This window comes from Malaya genurostris, chromosome 3 (genome assembly GCF_030247185.1).
Source record: "Malaya genurostris strain Urasoe2022 chromosome 3, Malgen_1.1, whole genome shotgun sequence".
In the NCBI taxonomy this organism is placed as follows: domain Eukaryota; kingdom Metazoa; phylum Arthropoda; class Insecta; order Diptera; family Culicidae; genus Malaya; species Malaya genurostris.
In genome coordinates, this window is record NC_080572.1 from 11,202,075 (window position 1) to 11,219,653 (window position 17,579).

The window sequence follows — 17,579 nt, forward strand, 5'->3', positions numbered from 1 at the left end:
GTCTAATGGATTTGTCGCAGACAGACTACGACTGGTGCTGTGTGTTCTGGCAAGTCTGTGTTTGCTTTGATTGCTCGACGAAGCTTTCAACTAAGCTGTCAATTGTATGTTCAACAAAAAAAAACGCTTGCTGCGACCCGTAATACTGTTCACAGTAAGTTAGCGAGATTCGTAACGAACATAACCAAAGAAAATCTGATTCTTTTAAGTGTTTAAATCTTCTGGAGTCATTGCATTCCATAAAATGCAAAACAATCACTAGTTTTATTTAACTAGTTAAGAAAATGGAAGGAAATTGAAGGAAATCGAAAAAGGAAACAATGTTGTTTAGTGCGCAATTCAATTGTTCATGTTGGAAGTCAGATCAATTAAGGTATGCTAGCGTGTCTAAGTCGAAGAAACAGCCTAAGAACAAATGGTCATTCTGAAGAATGCGTAAACTCAACTAAGTTGCATTTTCTCTCCCGTCATATGAAGCACGCTGGATCGTTCAGAAAGTTTATCCATATCGTAGACATAATGAAACAGAAAGTCATTTAACAATTTAACGAGACCGCTCCATGTCTGCCCAGTCTGGAAGTCTGTAATCATCATTTCCTATGCGACATCTTATCGTGTTAAGCCAGCTGTTTCTACAAAACAAAAACATTCAAAATGAATGTCTATATGAACAAGTTTTTGTTGCTTCCAAATACAGCAAATTTCATAGAAAGGCTTTGTCTGCGATAGGTTGCAATGCAGGTTTCGTCGGCGTGCAAGATTATATTTTAATTACCTTGTTTGTGTGGGAAGCTAATGACAATGCCTTTTCATAAGCTAATTAGTGCACAATTTACGACACAGGCGTGCTAATTCCTTTTATGGAATACCTCGTCAGCCGAAGCACAGTTTTATCGATAACAAAATCGGAAAAGGTCATCGATCAATAAACTGTACTGAATTATTTCAGAAAGTGCATTTCTTTCAACAACCGCGAGCAAAAAAGGAGGCCACTACCGCTGCTCAAGCGTCATTCCGGTTTCTCGAAGGCACCTACAACACGTAAGGCTTAAAATGAAAACAATGCTTAGGAGGTGCCCGAAGTAAAACACTACATAAACATTCGTATAGTCGATTACGAGTACGAAACCGACCCGAGCAAGTCATTTTATTGTATTGCAAAACTCTGCCAATTTTAACCTTCAATTGAACTGGGGATGGCGAAAAATTGATTGTGAAAAATGATCGAAGAAGCTCATGAGTTTCTAACCACACCAGAAATTCCATCAACTGTCATAACGAACGCGAAAACTTGTGAGTAGATTGGACTCATTTTCAAAGATAAGACGTTTAGCCGTGGTACTTCGAGGAAAATAGAAAATTGTGCTCCACATCAAACACATTCCTCGGCAGTTCAAGTACCTTCAGCTTGTTTAACTCAATTCAACCCAAGTGGCACGTCACGTTTGTCTGCGGTCAGTTCAATAAAACACTTGCAGATCACATTCAAGATTTACCTAGCAACAACAAAAAAATCAACACGTTTTGCTTACAGCTCTCAATTCTCCCAACCACCCTCAGTTTTGCCGGTCACTTCAACAATAACAATAACAACAAACGGCCAACTGCGATGACTTTTTCTGTAGGACGGTGGATGGAACAGTGTTTTGATTTTTCGTTTCTTCTTTAGTCTTTTTTATTCACTACCACCGCCGACAAACGAAGTCGAACTGGTCGCGATCGTTCACCAAGCGCCCACTTTTTGAATGGACGAGTGCGCTTGCTTGAGCGCTGATCGACGCCGTACCGCCACCGCGACGAGAATCTCAATAACGACTAACCGACCCACCGATTGTCGACTTGCTCGGGCTATCAGCGTGGAATAGACACACGAGCTCTTGTTCTACCGTTCAGCCAGCTCAGGGTGGACGAACAAGCTTTGTAATCGCATTTGTTCGAACGATGAGGGAACATTTAAACAAGAATCACCCTAAACTGTAATGTTGGTACAGCTGTTTCTTATCTGTTTTTTTCTTCTTCTGTATATCATCAACACTCAGTCACTGATAAATGGATTCTTTCAAAAATAAATTGTGATAAGGAAACTACAATACGGTTTCTATCATAATGTCGCTGAGCAATTAGGGGCCAACGCGCCTTCTTAGATTATAACCAGCTGCCTGAATATCTAAAATTGACATTTACCATATATCAGATTAAAAAAATACAGACGATATGGTAACTGTGCGTAACCGGTTATGATAATCAACACACTTCGTATGTTGGTACGGAAGTAAGTCAACCTCCAGAGTCCAGATAGATTTGCAGTAAGCTCCATTTCCATCATATGTTTGATTTAAACATATTTATTTATTTATTAGTTCATTTCCTGAGCTGAGCAAAAACTTGATCGATTTGATTGAGGGGAAATGATTGACAATGACAATGGTTAATTGCATCTGCAGGTTACAAAAGGATGTCCCCCTATAGGGATCTAATTGTCATTCGCATTCCTTCAATCAGGTCGATGACTTTCCTCGGAAACAGAGATATAATGTTTGAAAATTCATGCATCATTTATAAATCAGTTGGAACTTGCTGCTATGAGGCTAGGCACTAACATAGTTGAAAAGATAATTAGCTGTTCATAAAGCCTGTTTCCTCCATGTCAAGTCATTTTTTTCCTTCAACAACTGAAGGTCAATTTGAAAAAAAAATTCGAATACGCATATCTTGTTAGAGTAAAATATGTGTCTTTGTTAAAGAAAGAGAGTCACCAGACAAATTAAACTTGAAAAAAATTAGAGGGTTGTATTCAAGACACAACCGAGCACAATAACATTAAAAATGGAACGTTTTTAGGGTCTTCATAATTAATACAAAAATAAAGATGATGATGATTAAAATACACAAAACTAAAAACTTATTTAATTGACTAATTACAAACTTGCTCTTAAACTTAGATTGTTAGCGAATGATAAAATTGACAATTAGATTCTTTCTTGATAATTGACTCTATTCAATTTTGATCTCTTTCCACATATTTTTACATTGTTAAGTTTTTGAATAACGTTCTTTAACTAGAAGTCAATTATGATTCAAAGTTACTTGAAAGCTCAATTTTAGATACAAACAACCTAAAACTTTAAACCTGATCAAACGAAACTATTTTATTTTATGATAATAATTTCCGAGAAACGTACAAACTTATTAATTTTATAAACAGTTAATCGACCCAGGAGAAAATTTTATTTATTTTAACTAAAAATGTTGTACCGGTAAACTCAGTAATAGTGTAATTTTATTAATCCTTCTTCAAAATCGACGATAATCTTCGGAAAGTGTCGATAAATAATATGGCTACAATACGAGGAAGAAAACATGTGAAACAGTCCGCATAAAATATTTAGTTACTTACATTGATTTTCGCTTTGGCATATTAGGAATATACGGAATGGATATGCAACAAAATTCCGAAATATTGTTCATATTGTAACTTGGTGTTATTAACACATGAACGAACATTATCATAGTTACAACCCGTGTGGCCATCAGACGCTTATTGTTTTGAAGCAAATAATAATTAAACTGAAACTGGCGGTTAACCAAATTCTACGAGGGTTCCTATTCAAACGATACATGTAAAATCGGAGGTAAACTTACTTTGAGTTTATCTTTGATACTATATGATATTGCATCTAATTGTACTGTATATATAAGCCTGTGGAACTCATTTATACTACTAAACCAATTAGGCCGCTTTTAGATAAGTTTCAGAATTTAATTTTAAATCTTTTTAAGCGTTTAATTCCTGGTGGGACAACTTGTTCAGTCACATATAATGAAAAAGAAGTATCTATGATTATCATCATCACACAACTTTATACTGAATCCATTTGCGCGCCACCGTTTTGTTCGTATGGGAATGGAGATTTAAGTATGCAAACCGATCCGTTGCCAAATTAAAACATTTTTAAGCTTACCATATTGAAGCTTTGGAATCATTTAAATAAGGAAAATCCATTAACAAATTATCGAGGAACAAGCGCTGCAAATTAGATCCAAAAAATCTATCGCCGGTAATTCTAAATTGGCCTGATAGTTACCAGAGAACCAAAATAAAATATTCAATTCAAACCAATTTTTCAATGGTATGCAATTGAAATATTCAAATGAAGTTATCTCATAAGTTTAAGTTGAATGTTTCCGAATCGATTGGTTGTTGAATTATATAAATCCATCAACAAATGACTGAGTTATAATCGTTCAAAATTATGACAGAAAAATGTTACGCGATTAGTTTTGCCTGTTTTAATTGACACCCAGCTTCGGGAAACCAAGTGTAAGGCATTTTTAATGGCAAAATCGACAAAAAATTTGCTAAATACATGGGATATTTAAAAAGAATCGGTAACCACGCTGATTCGGTTCTTCAATAGCTAGATGATATATAAGATACTCAAGCGAACACGGTGTTGCGCAGACAACAGGAAATTTCACCAATACATTATGCAAAAGCGACAATCCAGCAAGTGAACGCATATACAATTCGCGACTACGAAGTTGAGTTTGACAGCTTATGTGTGTGAAGTGGAAGTAAACAAGCAAAAGAAAAAAGTGATAAATTTTCAAACGTACCGTTTTCTTCGATTTTAGTTTTACTGTTTGAATTGGTAAGTACCAGTGTTTCTTAAAATCTTCGAAGATACTAATTCAGTTAATGAGTATAAAAAAATCGCTTTGTGTGATGTCTATTTTCCCATGTAAAAAACAAGTGATCGGTATGCGAAAAAAAGTAAACATCATTTCAGAACAATATTCATGAATGAAAATCTACTGCTTTTTTTGAAAATTCTTTGAATTGTATTGAAACTGCATGTTTTCTATTTGTGTTGTAGGTTTTTCGTCGAAGTGTTCACTTTAAATGTGAAAATAATGCATTTTTCGATTCATCTTCAGGAGCCTTCAAAAGGTGTTACGTGCACTGTGTTGATGAATTTGTCGGAAGTTTTTAGCTACGCTGCCGGAGGAATCCGTTCGGATAGTTGGAGTAGATGAGATCTACAATGATGGATTTGGCTTATTTTCGACTTGTCTACAGTCATCCTCCAAGTGTCGAGCTGCATACAATAAAAGTTTGCACTAGCAGTTGACGCTCTGCTTGATTATTTGCATGTACTTGGAAAATGCAAACATGTGATAGCTGTTTTGAATCATTGATGGAGGTTTGTTTTTTTTTTAATCCGTGTTTCAGATCACAAAATTATTATTTTTATTTGTTACAGAAACTCGACTCAATAGAACGGTTAACATCCAACGAGATTAAAACGAGCGGCGGTCGGATATTCCGAACCGATAACATCATGTTTGAAGGGCATTTGACATTTGTTCATTAAATTCATTTTATTGTCAGATGAATAAATTTAATAAATACATAAATATATAAGTTTGCAAATTGACGACACGCATTGAACGACAATCGATAAAATTACTGCTCAACTCCTTAGTAGGGACAGGAAGCAGCGGGTACAGAAGAAGTCCTCAGAATTACTCACATAGTTGGGAGGTTCAAACCTGAGAACAGAATACGATTTACAATTGTGTGAATTTGAGCTAGAACAATATTCAATACTTACTGGGGGGAACACAATTTATTACCAGAGAAATGTAAATTGCACCCAAGTAATTTTCGTTGACTCGATTCTGAATCATTGAATCCATATTACGTATTATTTATTTTACTTGTTTGGGGGGATTGAATCGATATACTAAATCTGGAAAATAACACTGTTCTCATCAGAATTACAAACACTGTCATGAAATGTTTTTGCAAGCCCATTCGAGCAACTTTTCAGATCCATGACCTACAATATTCAAAGAAAAAAATTCTTAAATAAATCTCAATTACCTTCCTCTGTATTGTAATGCACTGGATTGCCGCATTAAAATAACTAAGAATAGTTGTTTGATCATAAAATTTCAAATATTGTCTTACCTATGCGGATTACTAGTGCAGGAAGAGGAGTTTTTTCCCGCTTTTTACTCACGAAATACCAGCAATGATGGGCCGCAAAATAAATTTTAAAAACTAAATAGAAGTCGTTTAATCTTTTTAGTACTTCAACGTTGAAAAAATCAAATGAGCAAACAGAGAAATAATTAATTTTAGTCGAGTGAAAAAGTACCCTGCTTTGTTTACATTCACTTCACACACAGATAAAACTTTCATAGATAGCAGCACAGTTCCTTCTAGGTCGCGAATCCAGTCATCACCAAACTGGACGAGCTACTTGTTTCATTCACAGTCAAACCAAAGATGAATAATAAAGACCGCTTGGTGGAATGCGAGAATAATTCCATTGTTATCATTTCGATTAAAGTGTGCCATGAGTAGGGCAGAATCAAATGTCAACATTGTCACTCATTTCGATACTATAATATAAAAAGACAATTGTTAAAAATAACCAACAATTTAAGCAAAACGAATTGTAAAACGAAAAAAACGGAAAAGCACGAAAAATGGGCATCCAAAGCCAGGTCATCATGCTCTTTCTTCCATATACTCAACCGTAGATTTTGATTTTTTAACATTTATGCAATCTACTCTGACTTTTTCGTAGTACATAATGGAACGTCGGAAATCTACTGTGTTAGTACTTGAAATTCCGAGCTTTCCGAGCTACCTTTACTTCCAACGCGAAAAGTATACAATGTAACTCCCATTTCACTGCTATAATTTATATCTGCTGTAAACTGTTCTCTCGCTATTAATTTAAATACACGAGAGAACATGGTGTTAGGTGATTACATCAAAACAAACAAAATATTAAGTGTACCATAAAATCTCAATATATACAAATGAAGACAAACACGAGAAATGGTCCTAAGTGCAAATGACAGTTTCTCTTTGTTTACTTTCTTTTTTCGAGTATCACGGTCCAATCAGCAATCTTTCCGTCTAACACTTCACATAGGATAATAGCAAAAACCATCAACTTTCGATATACACTGTAGAATTTGTTGGAAATTACTGGAATTCGCCATAATATATGAAAGAGAAATTGAACCAAGAGAAACTGTCATTTGCACTTGGGACCTTTTCTAATGTTCATCGAGAAATGAGCTAACGAATCGAAAGGTTCTCACGGTTTTAAAATTTGTGTTATAAATGTGATGATGGGAACCAGTGCAACCAGTTTATCACCATTGTTGCCAGTTTCATGGGGGACCGTAGATGTGCGCCAAAAAAGATCGCGATTGTCATGTCTGGAAATTCGTTTGTGGTCAAACATCAACTAGGCAAAGAAATATTGTGCAAAATATATTTATAGATTTTTCGTCATACTACGCATAACGATGCGGTGTTTTTCATGCATGACGCAAAGCCTCCTATGCCGAACAAGAAGTTGACGTCATTTTGTACAACTGGGATTGGTGGATGAAAACATAGGTCGATTCTAACCATATTTTCAATAGTATGCTATTGAAATACTGAAACGACGTTGCCATATATGTTTAAGTTAAAAGTTTCCGAATCGATTGGTTGTTAAATTATATCAATCCATCTACAAATGACGGAGTTATTAACGTTCAAAATTATGACGAAAAAAGGTTACGCGGCTATTTTTAAAACTTTTAATTGACACTCGGCCCCGTATAGCGAAGAGTAAAGCATTTTTAATGCCAAAAAATCTGATGATTCGTAGCTAGCCGGAATGCAACTATAACAGTGAACTTCCTTCTAATTTGAGAAGTCATGCTCGGTTAATCCTCTCATGTTCCAATGCATGCAAATTAAGAAAATTTTTGTGAAGGTTGGACTTTTTTGTATTATCTATTAACAAAATAACAATCCCGGGACGGGAATTGGCTTTCCCTGATCGGTTCCTTATCATGAAGGACATTCAACACTAGGTAGAAACCAGGTCAAACAACGAAACAGAGCTGATCGGATTGTATAATGTTTCTTGTCGATCATTACTTGCGGAATTATCTGTTCTTTATAATGACAGATTTTCCGTTTCGTTTCATTTACTCCCGCGCTTTGTGAAACTTAAATTTATTCAACAAAATAAAGGGTGTTAATATAAAAAAAAAAAACTGGTCAACTCAACTTGACGCAGTTTTCACCGTGCATTAATGAAACCTGTATCTCGGTTCTATTTCAATATACCTATATTTTGACATTTTCTCATGAGCATAAAGAAATGGTATTTTGCTCGCGCATCACAAAAGCATGATCAACTCCCCCACCAAGTCGGTGAAATTGTGGAATGAGGCCAAATAAACTGTTGATAATGTAAAAAGAACCAAGAACTTTTGTCGACAGCCACGAAGACTGGATCGGAGTGAAATCGAAAGCGAGTTGAAAGTACAACCAAGCGTCGAGCTAAAAATGCATCGTGAGGATGATCGTGGAAGCTGTACGTAAAGATACTGACAATGTTTGATTGCGAGGTACGGGATGATGAACCCTACGTCAAGACAGACTTGAGACAGCTTACCGGACAGGAACAATGTTCGCCAACTGGATGAGGAAAGATAGCATATATTTTCAAAAACATTACGATGTCGAAGCTCGCAAAGAAACTTCCCGTTTGGCCGGTCATCTGTTACTGTGGTTTGAATAGCAACATTATCGTCGTGATTGTGAATCCATCGTTAAAATTAATCCATCGTTAAAAGGTACCCACGAGGCACACTTGTTGGTGAGATGCATTTCAAGACAACCAGGCGAATTTTCAGAAGAATTTAGTGATAGGCTTCATTCGGTTCGGTTCGGTGGTCGTCTTTCCTCGGTCGTAAGGCCTGGATGGTGCCGGAGATGGGGAGATAAGTCGTGCTTCATTAGGCCATGTTGGCGATGGGGACGGAATTCATTTACTCATGCAAGCGAGTTCCGTTTCAGTTCGGGCTGTGCACCACACATACTGTACACAGTAACTTTCGGTTGTGCACAGAGACAGTTAATGATGACTCGCGGCGACTGTCATTGAAAGGTAATACTGTTGGGAGCCGTGATTCCAAACTTTCAAAGATGTGCGGAAATGGCTCGATGAATATAAATATAAAAAGTTCTTATAGAAAGATGTACAAAATGTGCTGAAATCGTGAGCCAATACTTTAAGTAAAAAAAATAAGGGTGGATAACGTCAGAGATATTACCGAATTAACGTGAATACAAATAATTTACTCTAATTTAATTCAGATGTAATGAATTATGAAATATCTGACACCACTTGCATATCCGCATTCAAACCAATACACACAATACATTTTTCTCGAGCGCAAAGCAGCTGAATGTTTATTTTATTTGCGATCGTTTGTTGCGAAGTTCGCGTTGTAAATTGTTCACAAAACTAATTATTTTCACTTTCAATTTGTATATTTTGCATATTTCAACAATTGAATAGTATAGCTTATAGCCTTAAGAAGTGGTGATTTGCGGAATTTTCTCCATTGTATTCCATTTTTCGGTGTATTTGGCTCCAATGCAAACGACCACTCAGTAAACTCATTTGCTACCCAGTTCACTGCATTATAAAGAAGGGAACATGTTACGAGCTGAAGGAATTTTCGACTCGTGTAGAGTGAGTTCTTAACGAGGAGAAGTGTATTGTTGTTGTGTTTTTTTGCTTTTGGCCTGTGGAACGGAGCCACATATTCGCCATTGACTAGAAGAAATGTGTGCAATTTAGTCGACATCAAATAAAGGCAAACTAATTCGCATTGCATTGTTCTCTATGCAAATCAATGATTTAATTTCAACCATGCATATTAAAGAAAATCAGCGCATAAGAAAACTGAAAGTTCGTTATTTATAATAGGTGTTTTAGTTACTGTTGTTTTACATACTAATGTTTAATCATAATATTAATTTTAATTAACAATAAAACATACACCTACTTATAACTATTCCTAGGTTAGGGATACGTACAAATATTGAATTATTTGTATTACAGAGATTAAGCACCTCTCTTCAAATTTTGTGCAGTATTGTTCGAATTTTTTTCATATATCCAGGGAGGCCATCTCATGAAGATTTAGAATAACCTTTAAGATCTTACTTTGAATGCGCTGAAGCCTAAGTTTGTGCGTTCGTGCACAGCCCCGCCAAACAGGGACTGCGTATTCAATTGCTGGGTAGATGATTTGTTTATATCAGGTGTACAACTTTGCTTCCGCCGTTTTTTGTTCCAAATTAAAAGCTAAAAGTGCTTACAGATGTATTATTCAAAATATTGTCCGTCGCTAGCGACAACTTTCTCCCATCTTTCCGGCAATTTTCGGATCCCGGCTCGAAAAAAGGAGTCCTCTTTTGACGCTATTCATGAAGCAATCCATTTTTCCAACTCTTCGATTGAAAATGTTGATTTGCCAGGACGTGTGCCATCGAACGGAATAGGTGGAAGTCAGAAGGGGCGACATCTGGGGAATACGGCGGGTGGAACAAGACTTCTCATTTCAGCGTTTCCAGGTACTTTTTGACCACTTTTACGACGTTAGGCCGAGCATTGTCGTGTTGGAGGATGACTTTGTCATGTCGCTCTTAATATTGTGGCCGCTTTTCTTTTAGCGAGACGATTGAAATGGCTTGCTGACTCACTTCCAACGATTCGGTAAGCTCTTCTTGGGTTTGGCACGTATCTTCATCAAGCAATGCTTCTAGTTGTTCTTCTTTGAAGGTTTTTTTCTCTTCCACCATCATGTTTGTCTTCGACATCGAAATCACCATTTTTAAAACGATGGAACCACTCCCGACTCGATCTTTTACTCAGAGCAGCATCACCGTAAGTTTTTGAGAGTATTCGATGCGCTTCAGCTGCATTTTTTTCGAATTGTAACAGAAAAGTAAAACTTTCCGCAAATGGCGAGAATTGGGCACATAAACAGACATTTTCGAGCGTGAATAATACGAAAACAAGAACAACTGTTACTGAAACGGCGATGACAGTTCGTTAGGCACTGTACACACTCACTTTAAAGGCATTATCATCTATGTATTTTGACCAGCCTCAACCGGTACAGCCACCTATCGGAAAACGGCGGAAGCAAAGTTGTACACCTGATAGACAGCCATCTGATTCTTCAGGCACAGTTTAGATGTTCTACAAATCAGCGGATACAGAGACCTAATGAGTATGCTGCATTTTTGAACGATTTTGTCAACATGTGACCTGAAGATGTCTGTCAAAGGTGAGTCCTAGATAGATAACTTCGTCTGATCATTGGATGACTTCATCACCGAATCGTATTTGGCATTCGTCTGATGGACCCCCGGTTTCAAAACTGGGATAACTTTAGCTAACTTCCACTTTGAAGGGAAGTAACCAAGCTCCCAGCACCTGTTAAAAATTTTAGCTAAGAAGACAAATGAGCGAATACTGAAATGTTTCAGCTCAATGTTGAATGTGTTGTCGAAACCGGGGGCCTTCATGTTTTTGGATTTTTTCACAATAGCCATCAGCTCATTCGCAGTGACTCTACTTTCCTCAGGAATCAAGCTGTCTACACTATCAGCAACAGTCCTAAATTGTTAGAACACACAAACTGCTGGCCTAACGCATTTGCCTTCTCTACTGGTGTGATTAAAGGTATTTCTTCAGCTGCGTCCTGGGGTGACATCAGAGGAGGAATAGGCTTCGGTTTTTTCTTAAGCATCTTTGTTAAGGACCAGAAGGGCTTTGAAGGTGGGATAATTACTCGAAGCTTTTGCTGGAAGTTCCTGTTTCGAAGTTCAATTATCCTTTCCTGGATTATCCTAGTTAAGTTGTTATAAGAGGTCTTCTTATCTAGGATGCCAGTTCGTTGATACTGCCTCCGGTAGATATTTCGAAGTCGGATGAGTTTCTTGATGACACTGTCAAATTTAAAGAGAGGAACTCGGCATATGTTGTACTGGAACCGTCCTATCACGATCGACTGTGATTGAATGCTAGAAGGAAAATAGGGCCGCATCGATTTCCATCGGGGAATCAAGTGGCAAATCGATATTAATAAGTTGGTCGGCGATTTGTTGAAATTAGACCCAGTCGGTGCGATAATAGTTCCTCCGAGGTTGGATAGGCACTGTTTCTGGTGAAGATCCCAACGTCGATGTTACTGGAAAGTGGTCGGAAGAGAGCTCGTTGAAGACAACCGGATAGCTGTCTATGGTGATGTTATATCCAAAACGGAATCAACTCCCGATTTGGAAAGTCGCGTTGGTTGATCCGGAGCGAGAATGTTGTACTGTCCAGCTTCGTAATCTTCGGCAAGTACGAATCCGTTTCAATTCTGTCTTTTGTTGCGTTCAGATCCCCAGCAATGATGAATTTGTTCTGTCATCGAGTGAGCATAGCCAGATCTCGCTTCAATGACGCACACGTACCATCTCGAAGATTGGTTTGTTTGGGGCAGTACGCTGCAATGATGATGATGGGTCCAATCGTCGTTGTAATATCAATTCCGATGGCTTCTATAAGTTGCAATTTAAAGGCAGGCAGGATCGTTTAATGGCAATGGCAACTCCCCCTCCTCTGGTAAGTGTCCTGTCGACCAGAGTCATCCTTTGCTTGTGGTTGATTATTTCCCCATCCAGGAGGGATTTTGGAGGGAGAATCTTTTTGTGATCCAACGGCTGAATCTTTTGGATTGCTGTGAGGAAGTGGCGGCAAATTTGGAGTATCCTTCTTCGGTGGGATCCGTGGGAAATTAATTTCATCCTTCTGTGGAGCACACCTTGAGTCGAAAATGCCTTGTTCGATATCTCTTCGCTCTTTTGCTCTAGCGATACATAGTTAAAGCGTAAAACTTTTCCAGGTTGACGCGGTTGTTGCAAATGGTGCGCTTCGATCGGGCCAACATCGTGCTGATAGGACCGATGCGGGTCGACAACATCCACCGGGCAGCAACTAAATGCTGATGTAATTGTCCTTCTTTGAAGCGAAACTTACATTGCGAACGGTGCACAACATAAATACCGCAGTAATGTTTTCCCACGCCAGAGCAAGCACTTCGAATTGCGGAAAAAGCCAATATGCAAAGGGCCGATTTGTAATACCAAAGGAAGGAAATATTGTTGTAATTCTTTGCGTAAAATAGTGGAGGCTCTGGAAAGAACCGATAATTAATAGTCATTTCGAAGTTACACAATATTGATGTCACTACCCCCGAACGTACAACGCAAAAACAGTAGAATATTGCTTCTCTATTTGAAACCGAACCCTGGAACTGAATGCTCGATTCTATATCTCGAACTAAACTCATAACCTGTAATTACAACATATGAAATAGTAGCGCTTGTAACGCTTTGTAACATTTATAACTTACAAAAGAGAACGCATGTAACGCTACGTAACACCTTTAAATGGATTGATTCACATACTGCTCAGTCAACTGCGTCTCAAAAACCTCAAAACCGTCGTCGCGGTAAGAGAGAGGGAAACGAGCAGTAAGAGTTTTCCTACTTTAATTTGAAATTATTTGTGGTTATGTCATACAACTGAAACTTTGATCATAACTTCTCCGAAGGCATGTAGCAAAAGTTAGTGTTGATATGTTAGATGAAACAAACTTGTGTATACGGAAAATAAAATCTGATTTCAAACCCTGCTGCATAAAGGTCATCAAATGGTGAGTCACCCACCCATAAGACCTTATCTCGCGGCTATAATCCTACCGTAGGCAAAACTAATTATCTGTCTCAGGTGTCAGTTATGAGAGAAGGCTGACAACAAATAAAAAATGGAGGGCGTTGGTGCACTTCTTACGAACCGCTCGGAATTACTCGTTAAGAATAATCAAGCAAGAAATGCTGCTTAGAGCAACCGAGATTCGAGAAAATACTTTAGGACAATTAATGAATGAATTATTTGATAGCTTGTAAAAGTCTGTTTACTGCTAGGTTTAACAATTCAGAATGAAAGATAGAACCAAAATTCCGTTAATTTGTTAACGTTTGTTAACGAAAAGAGTACATCAGTATATCCGTAGATCTGACTTCACTTCAAAGCGTAAATACCATGCTTTCTAAGCGTATTTTCTGTAAGAATCTTAATTCTCGAATCACGATTCATCTAATTTTCAACTGATGCGGAGCCAATTTTTGATCTCCTTACACGGAACGACCGAAATTAGCTCTGCGCCTAATTCGTATTACTGTTTTTGAATTAGTTGATTTTAACAACAAAATTTCCAAAATAACTATAAAATTAGTTAAAATTGAGAATTTACTTTGCTGAAAAAACTCTTAGTTTTAGAGAATGTGTTTAGTTGGTGAATATCCTGGACTCAAACCAGCAATATTTCAATCCAACACGAAATTCTCATTGACAACTAATTTTGTTATTAAAATCAGAAAATTTGTTTCTATTTATCTATCACCATCATTACTGAAGGACAGCACAAAAAACCAAAACTGAAATGGGTATTATTAACAAGTTTATTAGCCAAAAACTCATGAGAAGTGTCAAAGCAAAACAATCCATTAAAAAGCTAAAAAGGATAGTCTTATTGAAACTGCTTGAACATTGTTTTGATGTTTTTCGCATGTGTTCGATATATCTTTATTTAAATTTCTAAACCGATATGTAAAAATGTCGTAAACTGTTAGTGGAAATCGTATTTATTCAGAATTTGTGCGCACTTGAAGCGATTGTGCGTAATAATGTTTTTACGCGGAACAGTGAAGTGAATTTCGAATGTTTCACTCTAATTGAGATGAAGTTTTTTTGTATCTTCAAACCTTCCGAGCTGCGCCGTCCGGTGTACTATTTGTATTCGGTTTTTGTTTTCCGAGTGCTCAAAGTTTTCAGTGAGAATGAAGAAACAGTGATTTAGAAGAAAAAAAATTCAAAAAGATGTTTACGTTTCGTTTATGTCTTTTTCTCCAACACAACATCGTATTTATACCTGCCAATATAGAAAAGACAACCGCGTCTGAATTTTTTTCGGCAGTAGTGTGCCATCTAGTGGCTAGTAGTCATTAAGGTGTTACCGTTTCGGTGACAGGGCGCCATATGGCTGCAGATTGCAGAAGCCAATTCAACCATTCATATTGGTTGAAAACAACATTATATTTCTTTAATTCAACTAAAAAATTAGTTGACTGGATATGAAGTGTGCCTTAGCTAAGAAATGACAGTACGTTTAATTTGTGAATTCAACTAAAAAAAATAGTCATTTCAACAAATATTTTATTATTATTAAGGGAATGAGAATAAAAAATCTAAATCAGCAAAAGTAAGATTTTTTTAGTTGTCTCAAAAAATAACTAACTAAAATCAGCAAATCAACTAAATTTTTCGCGAAAATGCTGATTTCGGTCGTTCCGTGTACGAATGAGACCGGTTTTCGCTTTCATATGCCTCAGTGACAGATAAAAATACCAATAAGCGAAAACAGAACTAAACGCAGTTGTAAGTACACTAAGGTCTCTTTTTACACGGGGGTTACGTACCGTGTTAAAAAAATCCGTGTAAAACAAAAGCGTATGAATTGCGGAAACCGTGCAAAAAAAAATCCGCGTGAGAAATTCGTCGTAATTATTCCAAAAACCGTAGATCTGATTATTTATTTGTTTTGTTTCGGATAAAATGTAACTTTTGATAATTTGAAGGTGAAAAAAGCCATTGTTTTAACCCCCTTATTTATGCAAGATGCCCAACAACTGTTAAAATGTAAATGTTATTTCACAATAAAAACGGAAATCTAAAAACCAGCCTGGGGTTACGAGAAGGGTATTTGGATGACAAATTAAAATTAGAACACTTAGGAAACGCGTTGTACGATAAGCAAATTAGTCTAAATGGCTCATGCCTTCTGTATAATGCATTCAGTTTTCAAAAGAACGATAATACGTAGAACATTCGACTAAAGAAGTGCAAGTAATAACACTTTCACTACAAATAAAGCCTGAGAATAAGTTCTTTTCAATTCCAAAGGTGCGATGTGTAATAAACACTAACGATCTTAACAGTCATTTTCAACAGAACTGAGTGGGAAGACATGGGTATTGGCAGTGCCGCCGAGAGAAAATTCGGGCCCGGGGGGACTGCAATATTACGGGTCCCTAAACATAAAAATTAAGAAATATTCTGAGTATAAGAATGTCAATGTATCAAGAGATTATTAAATACATTATTTTAACAAAATAATTCGTAAGCTAAGATTGTTTCGATTTTTGATATTTTTTTCGTTATGAAGAATGAAAAAAACAATTTTGAATTCCCGGGCCCCCTGAACCACACCACCATAACTGAGCGGAACGACACGGGATTCAGGATCTGAAGACAGATTAATCATTTTATGGAACGACAGTCAATACTCCCGTGAATTGTTGAATGAATGATTTTAGTTTACTTTCAAACTTCAAATTACCTCTCATAATAGTTTTCTTACAGACAACCTGTTTCCTTTTTTAAATTTGTTCTCAAAAAACAAATGACATTGCTTTTTTAACTCTCGTCAGAGTGCCGTGTTAATAAAAGCCGCGGTAATTCCGGAATCCGTGTTTTTTACCATGTATAAAAAACACCGTTCGAAAAAACACCGTGTAAAAAGAGACCTTAGTGTACTGTGTCACGCACCGGTGCGCACTATTTTTTTCGCTTCTGATTTATTTTACTTTGCGTCAACTCTGTGCTGTCATAGGCGATGAAATTACACGCAGTAGGCTCGTGCTAACTTTTCGCGCTTGTTAGTGAACTTGATAAAGAAAAAACCTGTACAGTCCAGTATTGGTACGTTCATGCGTTGTATATGTGGAAAAAAAAACCGACACGCGTCGTTCAATCGAGTTAATCTGCTTAGAAGTAGAAAGCTGATATAATTGATGGTTACTTGATATGTAACATGAGTATGTACCTACAGTCAGTGCGAAGGTAGCGAAATTTTTATGATACTGGATAACTCATGAAGCTGTGAATTTATTATAGCGAATGACACAGGACAACCCTAACAAATTAAGTCAAATTTGCCAAACGAATAGTGCTCGAGTGAATCGAACAAGAGAAACCAGAACAGAGATACTTATTAAAAATAGCGAAAACACTATCTCGCGCACCGCCTGCTGTCTGTGCTATGATCCCTTCAAAAGTTGAATGCTTTATTGTAGTGGACTTTTTTTAGACACATCTTCTTGAATAATTTGAAATCTAAAATCAACTCTTCACATCACCATTACCTTATCGAAAAACTAGTCACAGCTTCTAGCGTCAAACTACTGCACTTCAATCTACGCATTTTCACTCGCGAGACACACGTTTTCTCGCGCCTAAATGACGACCCACGTGCTCGGAAACTGCGACACCGATCAAATTGCAAAACAGTCTGCTAATGTAGTTTCGTTTTTCTATATTATTGGGTGATTCAGTCCACAACTTTTCGGAGGGCGCGCTACAGCAAAGGCCACCATGCGTCCACGCGATTAGAATCAAAACATTCAACTGGCGAAGGCATCACCTATCCATTCTTTATGTGTGTATTGTTGCTAACAACGATCATAACAACCACATGCGCGCAGAACGCGGCATTACTAAATGCAAGCACATCTGCTACACATCTAGCGAGCGGTAGGGTACGACACCCCACGTTGGAGATAAATCTTGTGTAGTCGTCAT

General features: G+C 37.2%; 1 protein-coding gene across 2 annotated transcripts in view; it reads right to left on the reverse strand.

The window, feature by feature from the left end:
* Window positions 1-17,376, reverse strand: part of LOC131439585 (uncharacterized) — a 36,257-nt gene extending 18,881 nt beyond the window's left edge. Inside the window, exon 1 of one of the 2 annotated variants that reach the window (XM_058610782.1) lies at window positions 17,144-17,376. The gene's annotated coding sequence lies outside the window, so the exon portion shown is untranslated. Of the gene's footprint in view, window positions 1-1,532; window positions 1,821-17,143 lie in introns of those variants that run through there. The other variant, XM_058610783.1, reaches the window with a different exon arrangement.
* Window positions 17,377-17,579: the final 203 nt, after the last annotated feature.